This window comes from Schistocerca serialis, chromosome 2 (assembly GCF_023864345.2).
Source record: "Schistocerca serialis cubense isolate TAMUIC-IGC-003099 chromosome 2, iqSchSeri2.2, whole genome shotgun sequence".
Classification (NCBI taxonomy): Eukaryota; Metazoa; Arthropoda; class Insecta; order Orthoptera; family Acrididae; genus Schistocerca; species Schistocerca serialis.
In genome coordinates this window covers 245386625-245400178 of record NC_064639.1, presented here as the reverse complement: position 1 = coordinate 245400178, position 13554 = coordinate 245386625, and the positions used below count along the sequence as shown (strand labels likewise).

The 13554-nt window shown below is 46.8% G+C and overlaps 1 protein-coding gene and 1 non-coding gene across 3 annotated transcripts in view; one reads left to right on the top strand and one right to left on the bottom strand.

The window, feature by feature from the left end:
* Positions 1–13554, top strand: part of LOC126456989 (serine/threonine-protein kinase 26) — a 621338-nt gene that overhangs the window by 521188 nt on the left and 86596 nt on the right. The gene's annotated exons all lie outside the window — the stretch shown is intronic.
* Positions 4771–4844, bottom strand: Trnat-ugu (transfer RNA threonine (anticodon UGU)). The gene has a single exon. It is a non-coding gene; the product is annotated as a tRNA-Thr (tRNA).

The window sequence follows — 13554 nt, the reverse complement described above, 5'->3', positions numbered from 1 at the left end:
ACCTTGTCCATTCCTTTTCCAATGACTGTAATTGACTACATTCAGCTAACTGGTACCTTTCTGAGATCACTGTTATGTACTTGTGCCTGATTTCCTTATCCTGAAGCTTCTCCACTCTTATCCTTCTACATATGGACCTGACCTCCTGCACCTTCGGCCTCACAATACCAATTTCACTGCAGATTAAATAGTGATCAGTGTCATCAAAGAATCCCCTGAATACACGTGTGTCCCTTACAGCCTTCCTGAATTCCTGATCTGTTATTATATGGTCAATGACAGATCTGGTTCCCCTGCCTTCCCAAGTATACCGGTGAATGTTCTTATGTTTAAAAAAGGAGTTTGTGATTACGAAGCCCATACTGGCACAGAAATCCAAGAGTTGTTTCCCGTTCCTATTGGCCTCCATATCCTCTCCAAATTTACCCATAACCTTTTCATACACTTCTGTTTGATTTCCAATCCTTGCATTAAAATCACCCATGAGCAGAACACTGTCCTTGTCCTTTACTCTAACAACTACATCACTGAGTGCGTCATAAACACTACCCAGCTTATCTTGATCTGTCCCTTCACAATGCGAATATACTGACACAATCCTAATTTTCTTGCTAGACACTGTCAAATCTATCCACATCAGTCGTTCGTTTACATACCTTATTGCAACTACGCTGGGTTCAATTTCTTTCCTGGTGTAAAGCCCTACACACCATTGTGCTATTCCTGCTTTTACTCCTGACAGGTAGACTTTGCATTCTCCCACTACTTCTTCTTTCTCAGCCTTTACCCGAGTGTCGCTAACAGCTAAAACGTCCAACCCCATCTTACTTGCAGCCTCTGCCAGCTCTACCTTCTGAGACTTCCATAGAAGATAAAATGCTTTGATCTACTGTCGTCCGTGGAGATATACAAGGGAACTTCTTCCAGTTCAGAAGTAAAGCACCTCTCCTAAAAAGTATTTTTCGTTACTGCTTCTTTAAGGTAGGTTAGCCGCATTGCAGGTATCCATCACCTCTTCAGTAAGAGTAAGGCGCATCACCGCCTACCGCTGTGTATAATCGTAGTACGTGGAGAATGATTCCGTGTTACGGCACAGTCTCTACTTATTCACAGTGACCCCGAGCAGCAGTATATTCGCCTAGCTGCTTAGGACTCCGTGATCGACACAGGACAGACTGTGATGAGAAACAACCACTGTGTTCTGTTGTGGTCTGATGCACTGTAGTAGAGGCTGTAGTGGGCCCGGTTAGCGGTTGCGGTGCGATCGAATTGTGCGTGCCGCTTGAAACGAGGACGCACCGCTTAACGCCACACGGCACACATCCTCTCAATTCATTTTCAGCCTTACTACAAGCATGTCGTGGGACAAGGCTACATAAACAATTGTCGATAAAAAGCGGACGATATATTCGTGGTTAGGGTTTATTATTTCGATTCAATAAGACGTCCCGCCGATATCGGGATCATTAGAGATATAGAAAAAGCTCCAGGTGAGAAAGGAAATCACCTGTAGTGTTGGTTCAAATGGCTCTGAGCACTATGGGACTCAACTGCTGAGGTCATTAGTCTAACCTAAGGACATCACAAACATCCATGCCCGAGGCAGGATTCGAACCTGCGACCGTAGCGGTCTTGCGGTTCCAGACTGCAGCGCCTTTAACCGCACGGCCACTTCGGCCGGCACCTGTAGTGTTGCTCAATGAGCCATCCTAGCGCTTTCCCAAAGTGATGTAGGGAAACTAAGGACGACGTAAATCAGGATGACCAGGCGAGAAACACCGCTTCTTCCAAACGCGAGTGCAGCTATCAAGAACTTACCCAATTTAGACACTCGTTCGGTTGCAGCTCTGTAGACGCATGTAGCCCTAAAGGTCGATACAGCGGCTGATCTATGACAGAAGTTACAAAAACAGGCAAAAATATTGCTATCGGTACTGCTCAGCAATAGCCACATTTCATAATTATACGTTGAATTTTGACCATTCGTGTAAAGAAAAGTAGAAAAACTCTTGGAAATGTACGAATTCATTTCCCAAGACACGTGGGACCAACAGCTTCTGCGGCAAAGCTTGTACAATTCGTGGCGTTGAATTAAACAGCCATTAAATTTCTGGAAATCTGTGCTTCAGTCAGATTCTCCCCATTTTTATGCACGTGTATACCGCTATATGATACCTTGACCGACGAAACCCGTTACATGTTCAGCGAATATGTCGGCAGTGGTATATAAGGGAAGTCTGTTGCACTGCATAACGATCCTCGACGTTCCTTACAACAAGATGTTAAATGGTACATATACGTAATATGAAGCTTAATATTATTTTAACAAAGTCTATCAGTGTGGCAGGTTTAAATAGCGGTAAACTTAAAAACTTATTAAGAATTGGAAAGGCTTATAATTAATAATATTCAGATTCAGATGGCTCTGAGCACTATGGGACTTAACTTCTGAGGTCATCAGTCCCCTAGAACTTAGAACTACTTAAACCTGACTAACCTAAGGACATCACAAACATCCATGCCCGAGGCAGGATTCGAACCTGCGACCGTAGCGGTCGCGCGGTTCCAAACTGAAGCGTCTAGAACAGCTCGCCACAGCGGCCGGCAGGAAGATAGTGAAGAGTTTATGTTGTTCAAGAGGAGTTACCCTAGAGGCTCTCTATCCTGGACAGCCATCGCCCGATCTAGTACTGCCCACCGTCCGAGGACGAAGACCTCAGCAATATTTTGAGCCTCTCGCCCTCAGATGACGTGAACCTACATCAAAGCTAGGTTACTCTACACGGCAGCGTGTGCTGTCCTTTATTTCTACATTTCTCTTACAATCTAATTCCTGTCATTAAAATTTATCCGCTATTCTATGTTCCTACCTTTACTTGTGCAAGTACTCTTCATGGATGCTCTACATATTGTGCCGCACAGTAGTTGAGATCGGTCCACAAGGTTTGGCCTCTAAGTGATTGTGATATGTCGCCATGTGAGTGCGATAGGTCGTATTTCCAGCATGCAGTGGTAATATTGTATAAGTACGTGTCCTGGGGTGAATCTCTCTCCACACCACAATCTGCCCCCTGACCGAGGTTGACACGCAGCAAATGAATGACGCATGATCCTTCACCGGTGAAGAAATGAAGCCCGGACTAGGATTGACATTTTTCATTCGTAATCGCTCTTTGATGCTGGGAAAGAATGCTTATATACCCTTCGGAACTTTTTGCATTTTTACCACTCCCTCTCCCAAGAATTCACTCTTTAGGTTTGAGGTACAGCTCCTCGAATCGGTCGCAGAAATGGTTCCTCTGTGGCATGTGCATTTTCCCTGGAGTTTCTGCCTCTATAAGTAAAACCCGCGGACCGGCAGGTATATGGTAAATGATAACCAGTGACACCCTTGAGCATCGAACTCCGCGTTCGGCCGATGCGGCGCGCAATATTTCAGTGTAGAGGTTGTATTTCACCGCCCTAGTGTCTCACTGGTGCTCTATCTCCACTGGATACCCGATTCCCTGCCAGACGGCACGCCACTGTGTGCCGAAGAGTCCAGTGGTACAGACGCATCGTTGGCGCCACGTCAGCAATGTGCCGCACTGTGGAATACGTGTGCGTCGCAGCAGACGTGAGGAGGCACATCGCCAGAATATTAGATGGTGATGCGAACAACAGTCGATATGAACGCGCAGTCTCTGACGGCTGTTTGGATAACGCGTCAGTCAAGATTTGCTGACTTCGCATTTCAAGGCCAGCTACAACGCTGACAGTACATTCAGATGTCTCTGGTCCATTTTGCCCACAGTGACACTGTTGTTGTAACACATCACCCCGTAGCAAGTGGAATTCCGGATGTGGCAAACCGCGTTAATCGAGTTAGAACATGGACCCGCGTTGAAGCCCGTGATTTGAGCATAAGGCGGCGAGTAGCGTCGGCTGTGCGTAGTGAAATGTTAAGCCGCTTCCTAGTAAGCGCCAGAAGCGGTCGGCGATCGACAGCGAGCGATGTCTGTATACGCGACACTCCAGCAAGAGGCGGCAAAACCGGGCGATATGCTCGGGTGTCCTGCATGCGAGTGACGGAATTTTAATATAAAGGCGTAATTTCTCACTAGGAGTATAGTTTGCTTACAACGTTCGTTATTTTACGTTACGACAGAAATCTCGACCTTCACAGAAATGTGGTTCTTGTCAATTTCATCGGAAGTTTCAAATGGTTCAAATGGCTCTGAGCACTATGGGACTTAACAGCTATGGTCATCAGTCCCCTAGAACTTAGAACTACTTAAACCTAACTAACCTAAGGACAGCACACAACACCCAGCCATCACGAGGCAGAGAAAATCCCTGACCCCGCCGGGAATCGAACCCGGGAACCCGGGCGTGGGAAGCGAGAACGCTACCGCACGACCACGAGATGCGGGCTCGGAAGTTTCTTTCTTATATTATGCAGGTAAGGTGGTGTCCGTTGCATCTCATCGTAAACATACTTCTGATTCGTATAAAAATAAAGCCAAATGAATAAAAAATAAAGCCAAATGGACAAAACACTTTCTCAGTTATGACGTTATTTCAGTAAATAACGTCGTTTAGATGGGATTTACCATTTAGTTACTACATACAATTAAAGTGCGAATCCAGCCAAGACATGTAAGTTTATATATACTAAGAACAGATACCATCGGTGACCATGCAGCTCGCTAGAATGAAATTACAATGAAATGAACACCCTTAACTGCTTACAGGCGTTGACATACGTCAGCGGGGACAGATGAAAATGTGCGCCCCGACCGGGACTCGAACCCGGGATCTCCTGCTTACATGGCAGACGCTCTATCCATCTGAGCCACCGAGGACACAGAGGATAGCGCGACTGCAGGGATTTATCTTTGGCACGCCTCCCGCGAAACCCACATTCTCAACGTACTGTCCCGTACTACATTCGTAGTGCCCCCGCCCATTATACTCATTACTCGCGGGGCGTTGCCGATTCCCGTAATTGTTCGGGCACTGTTTGTGCATTCGCACAGAAGAAGAAGATGGTCAAGTGGCCGGTGAGCCTTAACTATATATATGTCCGAAAGAACAGATACCATCTTAGTATGTATATAGAGAGGGCGCACCGGCCACTTGGCCATCTTCTTCTTCTGTGCGAATGCACAAACAGTGTCCGAACTCTTACAGGAGTTGGCAACGCCCCGCGAGTAATGAGTATAATGGGCGGGGCCACTACGAATGTAGTGCGGGACAGTACGTTGAGAATGTGGGTTTCGCGGGAGGCGTGCCAGAGATAAATCCCTGCAGTCGCGCTATCCTCTGTGTCCTCGGTGTCTCAGATGGATAGAGCGTCTGCCATGTAAGCAGGAGATCCCGGGTTCGAGTCCCGGTCGGGGCACACATTTTCATCTGTCCCCGTTGACGTATGTCAACGCCTGTAAGCAGTTGTGGGTGTTCATTTCATTGTAATTACATGTGAGTTCCTCACTTTCTATTTCATTTCGGCCGACATTATTTCTATCCGACCACGTTTCTGCCTGTTTTTCGCATATTAATTACGATAAAATCACTTGCTGACGCAGCAGGTCGTGGACTGAATCAAGCAGTAACAGAGCTTTCGTCCCATCGTAAAGAGCTGGGTTTCTGGGTTTACGCCGAAATGAGGACGCGTGAAAGACGATTTAAAGCAGCGGCTTTAGGAAACTCGAAAGTTAGTCCTGTCGGGCTGTTTAATGAGAGGCTGGTAAGGTAGTTTCATTGAAATGTTGCCCATGAGATAATGGCTATATAACTGTGTGTGTGTGTGTGTGTGTGTGTGTGTGTGTGTGTGTGTGTGTGTCCACGGTGACGTCAGTGGGGGTACTGTAATCGGCCGTCTGCGTCTATGTGTTTGCTTGAGGCATTACGCTCTTTGCTCTCACAACATAATTTCGTATGCCTTTTCGGCTAATTGCCTTTGCGAAACTAATTTGTAGCGCGCTGTGAATGGGCAAACTTTGAACGTGGTTCTGCTTACTGGTTTGTTCCGCCATCCCGGACGTACGGCTGGTCACAGCCTTCATTTAAAAGTAAAATGAAAACACGCGTTGTGATAGAGTATGCTCTAAACTTGATTTAGTGAATGTTTCCAGTTGTATTTGATGGAATCATAAGCCAACAATTCGCAGAGAAAGTAAAAACAATAGTTAAGCAAAATAGGTGAATTCCGCTAGCAATTGTTACGAATGACACTACTTTTTCATATTCCTCCTAGTTAGGAAATTGTTTAGAAGTCAGCAACAAAGGCAGGAAGATTAGAGCCCCATCACGTTGCGCTCACACACAAACTGCCCGCCTCTGCATCTCAGAGACTTTCAAAGGCATTTATGAACATGGCTTCAACTAAACAAAACATGTTGGTCGCAGTCATTGTTATTTTTTCTTTCGTCACCAGTTTTGTGTAAATAGGTTTTTCACTTTGTTCTATCTTGGTACTCCTTACTTTTTATTTCCTATAAACAAAGTTCAGTGACTTGCTTAGTGGTGGTGTTTCATTTAGGAGTTCCATTCTTGGGAAACACACTATCTCAGAAACAAAAGACATTACTAACTGCATTTATGATGAGCAGACAGGAAGAAGAACGAACTGGCAGACCTAAAATCTGCGGAGGCGACTGGCACACACGCTCCGGCCTGGATACCTGCATGAGTAGAACAATCTAATTTATATTTTTTCCGGTCTCCTGTACAGTCGGCTAAACCTATCGTCTCTTACGCAGTCAGTGGAGACGAAGAAGAGGAGCACGATTTTGGCAAGAATAGGGCAGAAAATCGGCCGCAGCCTTTTCAAACATCCTGATCTAGAGGACCTATGAATAACCGGAAAAGCTGGCCGGGGTGGCCAAGCGGTTCTAGGCGCTACAGTCTGGAACCGAGCGACCGTTACGGTCGCAGGTTCGAATCCTGCCTCGGGCATGTATGTGTGTGATGTCCTTAGGTTAGTTAGGGTTAAGTAGTTCTAAGCTCTAGGGGACTGATGACATTAGAAGTTAAGTCCCATAGTGCTCAGAGCCATTTGAACCAATAACCAAATAATGAATGGTTGAGCAGTATTTGAACCGTTTTCCTCCAGAACATTAGAGATAAATGTCGTTACCGCGTGGAACATATTAGTAACGTGCTTTAAAATGAATTGTAGCAGAATTTCATATGAAAATTGTTGTAGCTTGAAACTTATTGTGGACTAGAAAACAGGCGGTTACAGTAACGAGAATACTCGGTTGTTTGCAGATAAACTTCGGGCTCGGCATTGTACGTTATCTACCGCTGCGCAGCGTGTGTTTTGAGATAACCTGAGTGGCAGGGCAAGTAGAATTGGGGGACGAGCCCACGGCGCAGCTGCTGGCTCTGCTCCGGTGATTCAGCGGAGAGGCACCCGGGACACACCTTGGCGGCGATGTCGCGTTTGGTCAAACCTTCCACGTTGGGCGCTCTGACTCACCTGACCGCCAGGTCACACCCGCACTGCGTGGGCGGTTGGTCGCGAAAGCAGGCTACTGCGCTAGACTTCAGCAAAGCCATGAGCACCATTCGCGGATTCAGGTGGAGGGATGGGGGGGGGGGGGGGTAAAAAATGCCTCGTTCTAATCTGCAGTTGCAGAACTCTACAAACATCAGTAGCCTTCGAACTCCCGCTCGAACGAGCTCGAGATTTCGCGATAAGCCCCTGAGCTCGATTACAGTATTGAGTGTTGCTACAACAAGCGCACCACATTTGACTCATCGCGTCGTGAGAGCAAGCGATGGCGCAAAACTAAAAGACTCCCACAAGAAAAAATTGTAGCTCTGCTTGAAGTTTGACAGTTTAGTTTAGTGAAACACCGCTGGAAATGGCAATGGTAATAAATTCTACCGCCGTACAAACTATTGGTGTCTTTGAACTAATTTCAATTAAAAGGAATCATATAATAATTACGGATACCATATATAAACATTTATGTTGATTTTTCTATGTAAAGCAAACAGTGAAAGCCAAAGTATTCTTTCGAAGCTGTTACTCGATTCTGAACCCAATACTGTGTTTTATTTAGTTATTGGAAACCATAATAATTTACCGAGTAGCTACTCTACATTTCGATCCCTTTTCACATATTATAATAACGTGTGAAAATGTTAATCAGCTTCAAAAGAAGATACTAACATTCACATGAAACAAGATAGAAAACTAATTGGGAACTGAATGGGTAATAAACGAAATAAATCGTATTAAATTGACTATAATTGCAATCGCGAGAATAAAGGCCAGGTCTCTACAGAGATAGTACCAACAGACGTCACTAGATCAGAAGACGAGCAAAAACGGGACAATTAGATTAAATCGTGATGTGATTCTTTATTTATGTATCAGTGACTGTGTTCACATCTGACCTGCACACTATGAGATATTGCGGTACATGTTTCAAGGTTATTTTTATTATTAATATCGCAATGGCAAGTCATGGAGATAGTGTAACATAAGTCGCTAGATCGTTCGGCGATCAAAAGCTAGAGCGAAGCCCGACCATTCTAGAGCTGTGGCGTCAACTGCACGAACTTTCGAACGGTGACCAAGCACAGCACCGCCTATAAAGTAGAATCTAACCATAGAGAACTAATCGCATGAATTCGATTGTTGAGCCTGGACGGCCGTTAGACGACAGCTGTACAAACCAAGCGCACTGTTGCCACATGAGCTATGTTAGCCATCGACGTCTGTTCAGGTAGTAGTTGGGTTTTTATTATGCAACTTAGACGAAATGACAATGTGACGATAGCGTGAGTTTAACCCTTAACTCAGGAGGTTACTCTGTAATCTATATTACGATGCGAGGTCGCTGGGACCCCCGTGTTTAAACCGATATTTAAGGCCTAAATCATTTCAAAGTCTTAACTTTAATTTTATGACATTTATTTTGACAGTTATTTAAGTCATCAACTAATCCTTGTTGATTTTACTGTACTAATCAAAGCCTGCAGGCCTTTAAAATTTTATGACACATCAGATGCTTTCGTGTGGTTTTTTTAAGTAATACACAAAAACGAATTGTTAACGGTACTGAATTTTACTTTCTGTTGAATTATAGTATCTCTGAAGCATGCTAATTTTCACATAAAACAAAATGCCAGGGTTTAAACTTGCACATAAAAATTGCCGTCATAGATACAAAAAGAAAATCTGCAAAACTGAAATGCAACGATGGGATCTACATTTTTTTATCACCATTCAGAACGAATTTGATTTTACTAATACTTTAAGTATTTTAGTTTAGAAACAGAAAGTTCCACATCACACATGTGAAGATCCTCTTCTGAATGATCATCTTGTTAGCTAGCAGACATGAGATCACTGGCTATTGTAAAATAGTCGTCTTCTTCGTCTATTTCTTGATTTTCCTCCATCCACCGACAAACAATTTCATAAAACTTCCTTGCAGATTGAAACTGTGTGCCGGACCGAGACTCGAACTCGGGACCTTTGCCTTTCACGGGCAAGTGCTCTACCATCTGAGCTACCCAAGCACGACTCACGACCCGTCCCCACAGCTTCAATTCTGCCAGTACCTCGTCATCTCATTCTGGAAACATCCCCAGGCTGTGGCTAAGCCATGTCTCCGCAATATCCTTTCTTCCAGGAGTGCTGGTTCTGCAAGGTTCGCAGAAGAGCTTGAGTGAAGTTTGGAAGGTAGGAGACGAGGTACTGGCAGAATTGAAACTGTGAGGACGGGTCGTGAGTCGTGCTTGGGTAGCTCAGATGATAGAGCACTTGCCCGCGAAAGCCAAAGGTCCCGAGTTCGAGTCTCGGTCTGGCAGACAGTTTTAATCTGCCAGGAAGTTTCGTACCAGAGCACACTCCGCTGCAGAGTGAAAATCTGAATCTGGAATTTCATAAAACGTAGTATCGTTAAAACTGACAGGTTCCTGCGAACATATTTTGTAGTATACTGAAGAAAACAGGTACGTATTTCACGAGGCGCGGTCTAGGAGACCCAGCATGTATCAGTAACACGTGTCAACTATAAACAACGAAAGCAATAATGCAGCCGACAGCAAAAAATTGTAGGGTAGGCGATTTAAGGAGTATTGAAGCATTTCTCCTGAACTGATCTTCGAGAGCTAGTTCGAAAGTTTTCGCATTCTGAGAGACCACCTCTTGAGTTAAGTGTTACGAATCGCGAGTCGAGGAAATGGCATCTTGTAGGATACGAGCGCTAGCAGAACTCACGCAACTGTGTCGGTTAATTCTTAAACCGCCTTTCTTCCTTTTTGTTTGCACCCTTGCGGGGGCCTATCTTGCCACCCCCTGGGCACGGCCGTGGTTGCCCGGCGCACAGTGGAGCAGCTCCTGTAGGAAGCGGCGGCCGGTGGCAGGTGTCCACGGCGTGGGGTTCCTATTCCGGTTCCCAGCGCCGCGCTCTCGCAGTGAGACCGTTCCCACAGGCCTCAATGGGTGCACGATTAATGGCCCGCCCTGCCGCACCCCTCCTTACTGGAAGCCAGGGGAGGCTGCAAAAAGACGCCGCCACCCCCTTGGCGGCCGCGCCAACTCACCGGCTTCAAACCGTTCCCGGCGCGTCCGGTTTTTGCGCTCTGGCGGCGCATTGCGGCCGCAGATCGCCTCTTCTGGGTCTTCCTTCTTCTCCTCTTCCTCCCACAGTCCACTTTTGCTTTCCCCCTCGCCTGATATCGCGCTGCCAGGTGCGCCCACCCCTGATCACTCACCTATGCGGTGTAATCGTGTCTCAGTTGTGAAAAAGAAAAGTTGCATACAAATCCCGCCTTATCCGTGACATCATTAATTTGTCTTTCCTGTAGTAGAGGAGAGTTATTCACCCAACATGATCAGTTCCCTGCAGAAGTTTTTTTACAATATACGTAAAAAATCACTTACGTAAAATACAAAGAAAAGTAAAAGAAATTGTCTCAATGTTTTAAATATTTGGCAACGGCCTTGCCGCAAATGTAACACCGGTTACCGTCTGATCACCGTAGTTGAGTGATGTAGATGGGTGACCATCCGGTCTGACGAGCACTGTTGGCAAGCGGGATGCACTCAGGCCTTGTGAGGATTCATTTGACCACATCACCGTTTTTCAGTCGTCTAGGGTCCAACCGATATGGTCATGAGCCCAGGAGAGGCGCTGCGGACGATGTCGTGCTGTCTGCGAAGCCACTCGTGTGGATCATCTGCTGCCGTAGCTCATTAACGCCAAATGTCGCGGCACTGTCCTAACGGATACGTTCGCCGCACGTCCCACATTGATTTCTTCGGTTATTTCGTGCAGTGTTGATTGTCTGTTAGCACTGACAAGTCTATGCAAACGCCGCTGCTCTCGGCCGTTATGTGAAGGCCGTAGACCACTGCGTTGTCCGTGGAGAGATGTAATGCGTGAGCCGGCCAGTGTGGCCGAGCGGTTCTAGGCGCTTCAGTCTGGAACCGCGCGACCTCTACGGTCGCAGGTTCGAATCTTGCCTCGGGCATGGATGTGTTTGATGTCCTTAGGTTAGTTAGGTATAAGTACTTCTAAGTTCTAGGGGACTGATGACCTCAGATGTTAAGTCCCGTAGTGCTAAGAGCCATTTGAACCATTTGTAATGCGTGAAATTTGCTATTGCTGGCACTCTCTTGACGCTGTGAATCTCGGAATATTGAATTCCCTAACTATTTCGGAAACGGAATGTCCCATGCGTCCAGCTCAAACTACCATTCCGTGTTCAAACTCTGTTAATTCTCGTCGTGCGGCCATAATCACTCGGAAACCTTTTCAAGTGATTCACCTGAATACAAATGACGGCTCCGACAATGCACTGTTCTTCTATACTTCGTGTACACGATACTACCGCCGTCTGTGTAAGTGCATGTCAATGTACCTTCGATGGGTTCGTGAGTTTGCCGTTTACGATAATGACATGCCATGAATTTCAGTGTGCATTATCGGAAAGAATTTGCCCCAGCCCTCTCCTCTCCAGAGGGAAGAGAAAACGAAGTGGTCTGCATAACTGATGTAGATGGAGACCTTTCGGCCTAGACTTAAGAGGACAGATGTGGCGAATTTGCTGAATTGGAACAAGGTGGCATTTTCGAAGAGTTATTATCGCTTGAGGAGCCCGCCAGGATAGCCGAGAGCGCTAACGCGCTGCTTCCTGGACTCGGGTAGACACGCCGGCCCCGGATCGAATCCGCCCGGCGGATTAACGACGACGGTCGCTGTGCCGGCCATCCTGGATGTGGTTTTTAGGCGGTTTTCCACATCTTACTAGCTGAACGCCGGGCTGGTCCCTACGTCCCACCTCAGTTACACGACTCGCAGGCATTTGCAACGCATTCACACTGTTTCACGATTTACACTGGACGCAGACAGCTGGGGTACACTAATTCCGTCCCGGGAGGTATGAGGTGGCGACAGGAAGGGCATCCGGCCACCCCTTAAAATTAACCACGCCAAATCCGTACTTAACCCTGCTGACCCTGCACACAATGCGGGATAACGGCAGTAGCGAAAGAAAGAAAGAAAGATTATCGCTCGAGGATGTGCGCATGCCTCTGAATCGCATCGCGACAAATGGGTGAGAAATTGAGATGTCTGTGGTGAGTATTGCGATAGCTGAAGTGTGCTGAGTGCGGAACACACCTCCGGTGTGTTCCGGTGTGCCGCTTGCCGGAAGCACCGCTAGCCAGTCTGTGCGCGACGCCGTGTTTTGCGCCAGTATCGCCGCACAGCCCGGTGCAGCCGGTTTGGCGCGGACTCGAGATTTGCCGGTTTGGCGAGTTGTCGGCGGGCAGGCACGCCGTATAGTAGCCCTCCGCGCGGTAGCGCTGGCGTGGCGCGGCGCGGCGCGTCGTGTAGGCGCGAGACAGGTCTAGGGGCGAGGACTGCCGGGGCACGTGTGCGCAGTAGCGGAGCAGTGTGTCGCTACTGTCTGGGCCGCTACGAGGCAGAGAAATTGTGCAGTTTCTCTCAGGCAAATCCCATGTAACCTATTTCGTCACCAACCGAAATTCCACTACACTCCACAAGCCATTTTATGCCATGTGGCGGAGGGTACTTTTGCCGCAAATACAGGGTGTTACTTTCAGGAAACATTCCTCACACGCAAATAAAGAAAAGATGTTATGTGGACGTGTGTCCGGAAACGCTTAATTTCCATGTTAGAGCTCATTTTAGTTTCGTCAGTATGTACTGTACTTCCTCGATTCACTACCAGTTGGCCCAATTGAAGAAAGGTAATGTTGACTTCGGTGCTTGTGTTGACATGCGACTCATTGCTCTACAGTACTAGCATGAAGCACATCAGTACGTAGTATCAACAGGTTAGTGTTCATCACGAACGTGGTTTTGCAGTCAGTGCAATGTTCACAAATGCGTAGTTGGCAGATGCCCATTTGATGTATGGATTAGCACGGGGCAATAGCCGTGGCGCGGTACGTTTGTATCGAGACAGATTTCCAGAACGAAGGTGTCCCGACAGGAAGACGTTCGAAGCAATTGATCGGCGTCTTAGGGAGCACGGAACATTCCAGCCTATGACTCGCGACTGGGGAAGACCTAAAAC